Genomic DNA, 13,098 nt, shown 5'->3' on the forward strand with positions numbered 1-13,098 from the left:
ATTACAAGCGCACGATCTCCTGCAGGGGAGTCTGGAGTCTGAAGATTAGGGTCCTGCTGCTTCCTTACAGCAAGTCACGCACCTTCTCTTCACTGGATGATGAGGAGGCTATACTCGATGACCCTCTAGTTCCCTTCCAGCTTTAAACTCCCCTTTGTGTTACTTGCTAGACTGGTTTTACTGGCCTGGCACTCCCTCCCAGCCCCTTCCTCAGCTGCCACGCCCGCATCCCGCACCAGAGGGCGCTGCATACAGGGCCTCGTGCGGTGGGCGGAGTGGCAGAATAGAGGAGTCTCAAGAAGGCGTGGTGATTGGCCCCGGCCGGTGGGGAGGGGGGCGGGGAAGCCGAGCTGCGCGGTGACGTCACGCTGTTGGGGGCGGGACCGGGCCGCGCAGCGTGTGACGCCGCAGCCACCGCGGAGCTGGGGATTAATGGGAAAAGTTTTGGCAGGAGCCTGCGGAGCTTGCGGGACGGCGGAGGTGGTGCTAGAGGCGGCCGGAACAGGTCGGTCTGAGTCGGGGGGAGCGGGTAGGCAAGCAGCGGAGGTAAGTGGCGGGCCCGGGCTGAGGCAGCCAACGGGACTGGGACGCAAGGCTGGGAGGGGCGTGGGGTGGGGAGAGCAGCAGTGGTCTGCCGACAGAGCCGCTGCCGCTTCCCGACGCTCGGACCCAGTGCGATCTGCGGTGGTCCCTTCCTGCCCTGGCGCCCCGCCGCTCTTGTGCCCCGAGCCCTTTGGACCTGCGTTACTGTTTGAACACGAACTGCAGGCCTCCCCACCCGACTCTGTGACCCTACTTGGGCCTCGTGTATCCGTCTCCTCCCACTTAGGTGTTCCGAGAGCCGGGTCTCAGGCTTGGGGCTCTCTCCTATTCCCCATCCTTGCCTCTGACTTCATTTCTCTTCTTACTTCATTTCTTCTCTCGTGTCCCCAAATCCGTTGCCCTCTACCAAGGGTCTCCGTGGGGATCTTCTCTGACCCTCTCGTTATCGTTGTCTTCTGCCTTCGCCCTTCCTCCATCCTTGCTCTCTCAGTCTTTGCTCTCTTTCCCATTCCTGTCCCTTCCTTCCCCCGCTGCTTGGCCACTCTCAGTATTAAGATTTCCCATCATCTTTGTTGCGGTTGACTAGGCTTTTTCAGCCTCGTGCTTGCTTACCGTGTTTAGTTAAGCCTCTCCTAACCTGGTTCCCCCCACCCCCCTACCCCATCCCCTTCAGAGGGACTGCTTTTGCCCCTGTCTCTGATACCTCCCCTTCTCTCCCAGTGCCTCGTATCTGCCTTAGGGAAAAGCATTAGCTCCACAGGTACTATGCTTTTCCCCTGACTTGCAGTCCAGATATCGGTGGGGTGAGGGTGTTCAGCCCCTGATTGAAGTAAGGAGCCGAATTCTGAGGTAAATAGTAGGTTATGTCTGCGTGGGAGAATTTACTGGAGTGTTGCATCAGGGATGATGTTCAATTTGTAGACCATTCTAATCTCAGCTTTAATACTTCTTCTTTATGGGTTTGTTGACTTCCAGGAACCCTTGGGAAGAGACTGGCCGCTGAGTTGGGTGTGCGCCAGGCATAGCTGGAGGCCTCATCCAACTCTTTTCCCCTTCCAGGAAACAGGGCTCTGTGTCTTTGCAATCTGCATGTATTGAACACATTTAAACGATAAAGCCCAGCCTATCGCTGCGCTGACTCCCACCCTTTACCCTATGCCTCATCTCAAAAAGCTAAGGGAAGTCTCCAGAAGATATGCCCCAGAGAATGCCTGTGTTTCTCAACCTTTTTCCTCTGTACTGACTCCAGAATTTTTTTTTCCTATTTGAGTTTTAAATAGATTGCTGCCCGATAGCTCTAGGGCTGGCAGACATTTGTCCCTTTTATTATCGGTGGCTTGAACCAGCTGCTTATTTTCCCTCGTGCATCTCTGATCCACTGAATGTGCCTGGGCCTCTGGTGTTGATCACTCACTAAGCAGGTTCTCTTGAAGTTTCTCCCTCCATTTTCCTTGGGAGCCTAATTTCCTGTGGATACAAGAGAGAGGTTGACACCGAAGTTCTATTCCTTTTGCCCAGGCATTACATTGAATGTCAGGTCACTACCTGCTTGGGCAATTTGTGGGGCTGCATTAGTTAGACCTTGACAGGAACTTAAGTTGCCTCTAGTCACAGAGATCATTCTCTCTGGGGCTAGGGAGCCCACCACCTTTGTGGTGTGTCTGGGCACGTAGTTAACCTTCTGCATGGAGTTCTTTTCAGATGTCTTCCATCTGAACTCCTTTGTTTGGTGTTGGTCCCCTGGAGAGATCGTCAGGAAATAACATATCCTCTGTTTCTGCCCAATCTGGTCTATGAGGATTCAGAAAGCGTGACCCACTCTCATGTTTAGAAACGAAGGCCTGTTGTTTCACCTGGCTCTGGGTTTCTAGGTCTTCTCTTTTGAGGATCATGCTCTCTCTCTTTGAGCCAGAATTGGACACAAAATTGGCAGCTTTCAGGAGCTTTGGTGGAGAGCCAACTGAACCAGCTAGACCAGACTTTAAAGTTTTGGAATCCTCTGGTGCATTCTGAGAAGGGAATAGTATCATGGATGGCTGAGCCAGTCCCCTTTCTACTGAACTCATGAGCCCCTTCCTAAGCAGCACTTAGGGGGAATTTGGGCAGAATAGACCAAAAGGGGTCCCTTGTTCCAATGAAAAACATTCCTCTGGGGTTTTAATAGGTCATTCTAATGAAGTTGAGGTTGTGTATTTGGAGGTAACTTAATCTAATCTCTGGCTCTCAGGGATTTTACCTGACTCCTCTGTTTTTGCTCACGTTCACTCTCCACTGAGGTGGTAGGTGAGAAGGACTTGAGAAGAGGTTAAGCCCAGTCCTTGTGAAGTATCTTGGGCACCAGCAGCTCTGGCTGGATAGCTTCTTGCAGTTTGTCCACTCTATCATTTTCTATGTGGGTAGTCGTGACTGTTAATTACCAAGTTGCCATGCAGTGATTTTTACAGAGCCTGGGTCAGCCTGCCTCTCTTTCTCAAAGGTGTGAGCAGACAATCCTCTGACACTATTCTATAGATGCATCATTTCCTTAGTTTAACAAACTAAGTTTACTAAGTGCTGCTCATTTGTTTGGCTGCCTTTCTCCCTGCTTCTCCACCACTAATTTCTTCTTTCTTTGGTGTGTGCCTCAGCCTCCTCAGGAAGAGTTGCTGTTACTCAGCCTGTCATCTGCACCTGTGGTTCCTCAGACCCTTTCCCCAAAGACCCCGTGAGAGGAGAGCTAGTATTGAGTGCTGGCCTGGGAAGCTAGGACGCCCCTGCTTTGGGTAGACTGCAGCTGTCCCAGGGTCTGCAGATGCTGGCATGTCCTGGGACTGGGTAGCTCCTCTCTCTTTCAGGAGGAATTGGACCTGTCATTTCTAAAGGCTTCACCTATATCCTGTCACTGAGTACCCCTCTCCCAGGGTGTTTCCTGCCACCTGGAAAACTAGATTGTGGGCCCCTCTAGGACATGCCAGGAACCGTCCCACTGCCCAGCATTATCCACACTGGGAACACTCTTTCCTCCCTATGCAGCATCTCTGTGGCCTTTGTCCTGCCAGGCTCTTGCTTGTGTTATGTCAGAAGTTCTGTGCATGATGCCCTTGTCTGTGCCGTGTTGTCCCAGATAGCCCAGTAGCTGCTTCTCGTAGATGGTTTGATGTCCCTGGGCATTTTTCTGTGCCTCTGGATCTAGGGGGAGGAGATCCTTGCAGCAGCTGAGTTCCATAGTGTCAGAGGGCAGCTGGGCACTTGCTTGAGTCTGGCAGGAAGGAAATGTCGCCTCACATCAGATTTCGGACATGTAGGTCTTCTTGCTTGGTGGGTAGTTCCCGTCTTCATAGCTCAGAGACAGGTGACTGGGTTGTGACTCCAGTCCTGTCTCCACAGGTTTTGGTCAAGGAATCAAGCATGATTCAGGGAATCTCCATCTATGAATCCATTGGGAGGGGTGGGCTCTAGTTCCTTCTTCACCTTGCCAGCTCCTTCTGCCCCACCCTGGTACAGTCAGCAAAGCCAGTGTCTTCTTACTTGGAAATGAGCAGACTATTTCCAGAATTGGGAAATATTTGCTGACTCAGGCCCAGAATAACAGCATCTCAGGGTGTGTGTGAGGGACAGAAGAGAAGCCCCCTTGCCTTAGGAGGACTCTTGGAGCCCGAGTGTTTAATTATAACATATTAGAGCTGCTTTTCTGACCCCTGATACCTCTGAGCTAAAGATGTTGGGTTTCTTTCTACCTTGCAGTGTTGCGTGGTGTTTTGGGCATGTACGCGGTACTCACACAGTGGCTTCTGCTCACCAACAGATGAGGACAGATGCAACAAAGAGGTAATCCCATTTTCCTTACCCAGGGCCCTGTAACAACTGACACCCACATCCCAGATTTCAGATCCTGGCCGCGAAGATAAAATAATTTCACTAGGGCTGAGTCCCTGATCCCAGGTGTCTGTCCTAGTATCTGCTACTCATCACTTGCACATAGCAGGCGCTTACTAAATAATTATTGAATGTTTATTACTTACATCGTTGTTGTGGGAGCATTGAGATTTTCACCTTTATACCTGTGAAAACATGAACTCCATAAGGATAGGGACTTATTTTGTTTCCTGTTGTGCCTAGGACAGTGCCTGGCACAGAAGATGCTAAATAAATTTTTCTTGAATGAATAAATGTACACACTCTTCCACATGGTGTCAGGCCACAAAGGTGGTGTTTATCATTCTTTTTCCATTTCTGCAACAAACATTTTTGAGTGTCTACTATGTGCCAGGCACAGTACTGGCACTTGGGAAATGATGATAGTAAAAAAAACCCAAAAACCAAAAAACCAAAAAAACAGAATCAGTCCCTGTCTCATGGGTCAGTAGTTTACTGGCATATATGAGAGCTGGGCATAATACACAGAGTTGTTTCTTCCATCTCTGCTGGGGTAGTGGGTCCTTACCAGAGTCTGAAAAATGCTCTGGGCTTCCCATTACTGTTTCCCTGTTCTCAGGATGCCTGGCAGGTTTTATAAAGTCTCAGAAGGGGAGCTCCAGGGAATTTGATATTCATTGTCCCAAATAGGGAGGCTGAGCTCTGCTAGGGTCCCTGCGGGGAACGGGGAAACATGGGGCTCCTGTCTGATTTGTTTTAATCTCTGAGTTTTCAGTGGTTCCAAGTAGCTGTTTATGGGCTTCACTTCCCTTTCTGTGCCTTTAACACCCTGTGGGGTTTCCTGTTGCCGAACAGGGTGCTGAGCCCATGTGTCTATCTGTCTGTGGGGGTCAGGTTGTTTGTGGATCTTGCAGGAAGGCCTCAGGCAGGGGCCCCTCCTGTTCTCAAACCCATACCAAGTCCTTTCCTCTGAAGGAAATGTGAAGGAGGAAGAAGGGGGGTTTGGGAGGCTTCTGAGAGTCCCTGAGAGGGGATGAAGGAGAAGTTTCCCTGAGCAAGCAGAGACACTGAGTTGAGTTGATGTGCTTTGTCATTTGATTCGGCAGCAGCTAGCCATTGTGGCAACGGTGTGCGTGTTCAGGCGCCAGTCGTTTAGTTCATCCCTGAGCTGGACTCCCAGTTCCATCTAGAAGTGTTCTTTTTCAGTTTCTCCTGACAAAGTGAGGGTATAGCTTTATCAGATTTTCCAGTGTTGATATCAATATAAAACAAAACTGGGGTTGCCGTCTTAGTCTTTCCTATCAGGCACTTTTGTGGGCCAGGTGCTGTGACAGATGTTTTGCACATGGTCTCACACCCCAAGTGTGTGGAATCCAGTTGGAGAAAGAAGACATATGCACAAAAAGGTTTTTAAGACATTAGAGAGTGGGTGGGTACTGAGAACATGCTGCCGTCCAAGGATTCTCACTCAGAAGAGCAAGTCATCGCTGAGGATTGGCTTTGTCCCTGAAGAAGTGGGTTTCAGATTGGGCTTTAAAGAAAAGTTGTTTATTCTGAAGTCAACTTTAGACTATTGTTAAACAGTGATTCTCAAACTTTGGGCCTTGGCACCCTTTTATACTCTTAAAAATTATTAAGGGCCCCATGAACTTTTATTTACGAAATTAGAAATTAAAATGAGGAATTTTTAAGAATTACTAAGTTATTCATTTACTGTAATGCTTAAAACCCACATTTATAACATAAAATTTTTAATGAAAAATAGCTATTTTTCAAAACAAAAAAGTTGTGAGGAGTGACGCTGTTTCACATTTTTGCTAATCCATTTTAATGCCTGGTCAGATAGAAAGCAGCTGGAATCTCATAACTTGCCTTCATGTTCAACCTCTTAAAATATGTCTTATTTGAAGGAGATGAAGAAAATCTGGTTTCACATGGAAATGTAGTTGAGAATGAGAGGGTTATTTTAATATGTTTGCAAGGTAATTGGGAATATTCTCCTTTGATACGATACCAAAACTTGACGTGGTAGAATAATCTTAAAGGTTAGTTGGAATGTGGAGTCTAAAACCTTATCAACAAACTTTTCACCCTGGCTATTGTGCCCCACTGGATTGAGTGCTGGCCTGTGAACCAAAGGGTTGCTGGTTTGATTCCCAGTCAGGGTACATGCCTGGGTTGTGGGCTAAGTCCCCAGTAGGGGGCGCGTGAGAGGCAACCACACATTGATGTTCCTCTCCCTCTCTTTAAAAAGAGGAAAGAGAAGAAAAAAATAAAAAAAAAGTTACCAACAAACTTTTCATGGTTTGTGACATTAAAATCCATTTTGCACTTTGAATTGGTCATTGGTTCACTGAGTTATAGAGATCTTGTAAATGTTGACATCTCATTTTACAACATCAGTAAATAATATTAATAGCACCACTGATCTCATCAAAAAGGTCTTCAAGTATTAGGAAGCTGTCGAATTCACAGTGGTGGATACAGGTTTTCCATAATTTTGAATTTCTCATGAAAGTTTGATTTTTTTTTTTTAATCATTGGTAATATACTGTCAGACTTTTTTTTTCTTGAAGTAAACGTGTCACTCCCTTCATTTTCAAGAAAACTCTGTCAAATACCCAAATCTAAATAATCATAATTCGTTCATCTGTTTTTCAAGTAAAAATTGTGTTTCAGGAGAAAGGTGGCTAGTTTAGCTTGCAACTCAAACAATTGCACAAGTACTTTTTTGTATAATTTCTATTTTGTTACACAGAATATTTAAGAGACGTGCACTCAAGGGTCAAGATTTAATAAGTTAGTTTTTATTGGTTCATCTAGGACACTCCTAAGTGAAGGTAACATTTTATTATCTTTAATGGTTCTGTGGGTTGACTGGGCTCAGCTGGGTGGTCCTCATTTGGGGGCTGTAACTTGCTGTAGCCAAATGGAAGCTGGGGCAGGAGTCATCTGAAGGCTCAGCTCTGCGGGCTGTCCACACTAGCTCACTCATGCGGCTGGCACTTGGTGTGGCTGTTCACTCGCGTATCTGCATGTGGCCTCTCCATGTACCTTGGGCTTCTCACAGCATGACAGCTGGATTCTGAGTAGAGACATCCTAAGAGTGAATGTACTGAGAGATCCAGGCATAAATGGTGAGGTTTCTTACGACTTAGCTTTAGAAGTCACACTGGTCACTTCCTCTCTATTTTCTTGATCATAAGACCAGTTCAGATTCAAGGAGGGGACTACACAAGGGTGTAAATGCCAAGAGGCGTGATTTACTGTGAGGGAGCGAGGCCTCCTGGGGACCAGCACCCCTTATGTGAGGTAACTTGGCTTGTATCTGAATGCTTCTAGGAGAAAAGTGCATCTTCTTGTGATTCCCAATCATGGAAACCATTGTTGGCAAATTTCTAGGTTGACAGAAGCTGTTGAATGCCAGTTTAAGGAATTTGCACTGTATGTTCTTTGGGCAGTGGGTAGCTGTTGGTGGTTTTGAAGTAAGGAGTGACTGTGTTAATATTGCAAAAAAGATGGAATAAAGAGAGAAAAAGGGGAGTTAGGTTGGGTAGGAGACTGAGTACTACAGTAATTTAAATGTTTCGAAATTCTCCCTCATATTAACTTTGAATTTCTTGCCCTGGCTGGTGTGGTTCAGTGGACTGAGCACCGGCCTGTAAACCAAAGGGTCGCTGGTTTGATTTCCAGTGAGGCCTGTGCCTGGGTTGTGGGCCAGGTCCCCAGTTGGGGACATGGGGACATGCAAGTGGCTGCCGATTGATGTTTCTCTCCCTCTCTTTCTTCCTCCCCTCCCCAAAAATAAATAAATAAATAAATAAATAAATAAATAAAATATTTAAATTTGAGCTTTTCCTGGTTGCTGTTAAAATTGCTACTGATTTTGCTCTATCTGCCCTACAGATGAAGTGCCCAGAGCCTGGGTGAAGTAGCACCCCCACCACTGTTTCTTAGGGATGCTGATAGATGGGAGAGATTTATGGGTTCACAAAAGTTGAGGCAACTAAATTTAGGTTTTATTGTCAAGGCACATTAAAAAGTTAATCATAATTCAGTTTGAAAAAAGCAGAGAATATACAATTTTATGTAATGCCACTAACCGTGTTTCAAATACATTTCAGTTTCAGTATCAGACCAGTAAGAAGTGAAAAGAAGAAAGAGGGGACAAGTTAGAGAGTGGTGGGGAGAGAGACAAGTGGGGAAAAGAAGGAGATCGAGAGGGGAAAACAGCAAAAAGAACTTGAGGGAGGATGGGATTGGAGGAACTGCTAACCCTAGTACGCATGGGCTAGGGTTAGCAGAGTTGGCTCTTTCTGCGGTTCCCTGTGGCCCTGGCTTCTGGGTTTTAGCACCTCCTGTCCTTTCGCGGTCTCTGTAGCTCTTTCTGTCTGTGAAGAGACCATGGGGAGTGCTGGAGTGGATTCGGTGTCAGTCAGAGTTAAAGCTTAGTAAGTATGATTAAAATGAACCTCAGTAAGTGCTGGTTCATCCCCTTCCTGAGCTCAGTTCAGAGGTGGCGGACTCAGGGAGAAATGCCTTTCTGCACCACTTCCTCGCTGATGTACAGGCTGTGGCACCAGGAGCCCAGCCTCAAAACGGGGAGTCTTCACCTTCTGTGTTGGCAGTAAGGCAGTGCATTGTGGCACCCCCTCCTTTTTATTCTGAGCCCAGTGTTCAAAGCCTAACCTCTTTTTCTTTTTTTCCATTTTTTAAATTGTTGTTCAAGTACAGATGTCTCTGCCCTACCAACCCCCACCTCCGACCCTCAGTCATTCCATCCTTTGGCTTTGTCCATGGGTCCTTTATATATGTTCATTGACAGTCCTTCCCCTTCTTTTCCCCCAATTATCTCTCTCCCTCCTCCCCTCTGATTACTGTCAGTGTGTACTTTATTTCAATGTTGCTGGTTATATTTTTCTTGCTTGTTTGTTTTGTTGATTAGGTTCCACTTATAGGTGAGATCAGATAGTATTTGTCTCTCACCGCCTGGCTTATTTCGCTTAGCATAATGCTCTCCATTTCCATCCATGCTGTTGCGAAGGGTAGTAGATCTTTCTTTCTGCTGTGTAGTATTCCACTGTGTAAATGTACCTTAGTTTTTTTATCCACACATTTACTGTTGGGCACTTAGGTTGCTTCCAGCACTTAGCTATTGTAAATTGTGCTGCTGTGAACATTGGGGTGCATAGGTTCTTTTGAATTGGTGTTTTGGGATTCTTAGGGTATAATTCCAGCAATGGAACTGCTGGATCAAAAGGCAGTTCCATTTTCAGCTTTTTGAGGAAATTCCACACTGCTTTCCACAGTGGCTGCACCAGTCTGCATTCCCACCAACAGTGTACTAGGGCTCCCTTTTCTCCACAGCCTCGCCAGCACTTGTTTGTTGATTTATTTATGATGCCCATTCTGACTGGTGTTAAGTGGTATCTCATTGTGGTTTTCATTTGCAAAGCCTAACTTCTGACTCAGCCATGTTGTTGTCTCAGGGGCTCTCCTGAAACAATTACCATAGTCTCCACAGCTAATGGCAACACAGCTTTGAAAGAGTTCTCTTAGGAGGAGGATGCTGAAGGAGAGGCTCCTGGGTGTCATGGGGGAACGCTTAAGTTCATTTCTGCATTATTGTTTTAAAATAGATTTTCATTGCTTTTGTATGTAATCTGCTTTAATTCTGGGAGTCTCATCTTACTACTGCTTTTGGCACTTTCCTCATCCATGAGTTGTGACTTCAGAGGCACGGAGTTATTCGCTACTACTTCAATGGTTGTACAGGCCAAGTTTGACCTTTCAGGAGCGGCATTAGCCAAGCAGGCTGCCCTGCATGCACAGAACCAAGAATGTCTCTAGACATTGCCACAGGCCCCCCTAGGGGGCACAGTCACTTCTGGTTGAGTAAGACTGCTCTGTTATTTCCCCACTAAATATTTCTGGCCAGCTGGGTCCACTGGTGAGCATATTAGCAAAACCAATAAGATAAGCCTATAGTTCTTACATTGGAAATTTACCCTAGTCAGTCACCTCACGGAGGGTTTTGGGTGTGGAATGAAATCATTCACAATGAACAGGGTGTTCCAACTTAGTAAGAAACCATATGATGTCTGCACAACAGAGGGAGCGTGTCTGAGGTATAAAGCTGTCTCTTGGAGTCGTCGTGTTTCTCCAAGTCTTTTTAGTGTTTGGACGGAAGCCACCTTCCTGTAGCTCCTGGTGGTGCCATGTAGAGCAGAGTTGCTAACATGTGACTTGTAGACTGTCATTAACCTGGCAGTTCCTGGTGTCAGACATCACCGGCTGATCTGGCACTCTGACCACAGCAGTCTTCCTCTCCAGATCCAGATGGGCTCTTAGAACCATCCACCCTGGCAGTTCTCATGAGAGAAAGCTTACTTGCCACCCTGATCTCAAGCTTGTTCATCTGATCCAGACTGTTTTACTTTTGTTTTTATTTTTATTTTTTTCAGCTTTCCCTCTTATAAAAGCCTTCAGGACAGTCCAGAGATCCTGATGTTCCCCTTGACCCTCACCACATGCATCCTGAGATGAACTCCTGAGCGGTCCACTGGGGGCTTCAGGTTGGAGAACAGAAAACTACCCTTCTCTTTTAAGAAGGTCCTCCAAAGGCCATAATGATCAGTTTCATGAAATTGATTCCCCACCCCCCAGCAATATATCCCCTGTTGCCCTGTAACAAATTACCACAAACTTGTGGCTTAAAACATACTTATTTTCCTACAGCTCTGGAAGTCAGAAGTCCAAAATTAATTTCACTGGGCCAAAATCACTGGGCAGGGCCAGCAGCAATTAGAGCCAAAGAAAGACCCTCGCCTGGGATGCTGAAAAGACTCCTGATCTGCCTGCCTGCCTGTCTACCTTTCTTCTTTCTTTTAAATTTTAAAAAATTTATGATTTCAAAGAGAGGGAGAGTGAAGCAACAATTTGTTGTTTCATTTATATATTCATTTGTTAAGTCTTTTTTTTTTTTAAATCCCCCCCCCCCCCAAAGATGTGTGAACTGATTTTAGAGAGAGAGAAATATCAATTGATTGCCTCCCATATGTGCCCTGACTAAGGATCAAACCCACAACCTAGGGATGTGCCCTGACCGGAAGTTGAACCCACAACCTTTTGGTATATTGGATGACTCTCCAGCTAACTGAGCCAGGGCCATAGGTGGTTTCTTGTATGTGCTATGACTGGGAAACAAACCTGCAACCTTGGCATATCGGGATGATGCTTTAACTGAATGAGCTACCTGGCCAAGGCTGACTCATCTTTTGTGTGTACCAGAGGCCTGAACTGTGTTTTTTCCAAACTCTTGGAGTTTGTCTTCCATGGTGGTACACTAGGCAGTGGTCCACAAAGATATCCGGGTCATAACCCCTGGGACCTGTGGATGCTACCTTCTAAGGCAAAATGGATTTTACAGATGCTATTAAATTAAGGATCTTGAGGTGGAGAGATTATCCTGGATTATCTCTGAATGGGCCCTAAATGCAGTCACATGTCTTTTTATGAGGGAGGCAAAGGGACATTTCATACAGAAGAAAGCAGTGTGACTACTATAGCAAAGTGCCACAGGGCTGGCCCTGAAGATGGAGGAAGAGGCCGAGGAATGCAAGGAATGAGCTCTAGAAGCTGGAAAAGGTAAGGAAACAAACGATCCCCTAAAACCTCTGGAGAAGGTATAGCCCTGCCAATACCTTGATTTTTGCCCAGTGAAACTGACTTTGGACTTCTGACCTCCACAACCGTAGGGGACTAAATATGTTTTGTTTTAAGCCTCAAATATTGGTAATTTGTTTCAGTGGCAGTAGGAAGCTACTACAGGGCTTATCCACCTCTGGGTGACTTGGCTGACCCTTGTTCTTATTTTATGGCAGTCTTAACAGCATCCTTTTCATGACAGTTGGAGATCTAGGCTCAGCCTCTTTCCAGAACAATATTTGAGGCAGTATGCTCTCAGGGGAGTCTTTGTGTCTACTTGGGCGCAAAAAAAGAGTGCCTCAGATAGTACACAATTCTTGCTTTTGGAACTCACCCCACACATTCAATTAAATCAGTAATAAAGGGTTTCTTTCAGACCTTTGAGAATCCAAGACTGGTTTAAATCTCACTAATTTCACCTTCCCCTCCTCTCTTCTTTCATTCATTCAACAGGTATTCACTGGGTACATCCTGTGTGCTAGGCACTGTTCGAGGCACTGGGGATGGAGGAGTGAATAAGTCAGATAAAAATATTTCCAGTTCTTATGGTGGTTGTGGTGGGGGGCAAAGGAGAGAGCCAGAATTAAGTAGAAACTCATCAGATGGTGGTGATACATGCTGTATCGAAAAATAGAACAGGAAAGAGGTAGTGGCAGCATTAAAGAGGAGGCTTGGGGGCAGCCTTACCGAGAAGGTAATATTTAAGCTCAGAGAGGAGACTGGGCCTTGTGTGGGAAGAATCATACAGGTAGAGGGAAAGCAAGCGCAGAGGCCCTGAGGCAGGGACATGGCTGGTGTGTCTGAAGAATCGCCGGGAGGCCAGTACGGCTGGGGCAGAGTGCCCGAGGAGGAGAACAGAAGATGAGGCCAGAGTTGTGATTGGGGGTCAGCTCACCAGTGCCCTGAAAATTTTTACTTCACACGGCCCTTTGCTCCTTCCTTTCTTTCTCCCTTCTCACACCATGTCTTGATCTTTATGCCTGTGTTCTTTAA

General features: G+C 46.3%; 1 protein-coding gene across 1 annotated transcript in view; it reads left to right on the plus strand.

Moving 5' to 3' along the window:
* The first annotated feature begins 379 nt into the window (after window positions 1-379).
* Window positions 380-13,098, plus strand: part of PPARD (peroxisome proliferator activated receptor delta) — an 82,130-nt gene continuing 69,411 nt past the window's right edge. The window contains exons 1-2 of the mRNA XM_054569261.1: window positions 380-505; window positions 4,267-4,350. The gene's annotated coding sequence lies outside the window, so the exon portion shown is untranslated. The remainder of the gene's footprint in view (window positions 506-4,266; window positions 4,351-13,098) is intronic.

Source organism: Pteronotus mesoamericanus, unplaced genomic scaffold (genome assembly GCF_021234165.1).
Source record: "Pteronotus mesoamericanus isolate MK-2021 breed Mesoamerican mustached bat unplaced genomic scaffold, CSHL_Meso_final contig_20, whole genome shotgun sequence".
Classification (NCBI taxonomy): Eukaryota; Metazoa; Chordata; class Mammalia; order Chiroptera; family Mormoopidae; genus Pteronotus; species Pteronotus mesoamericanus.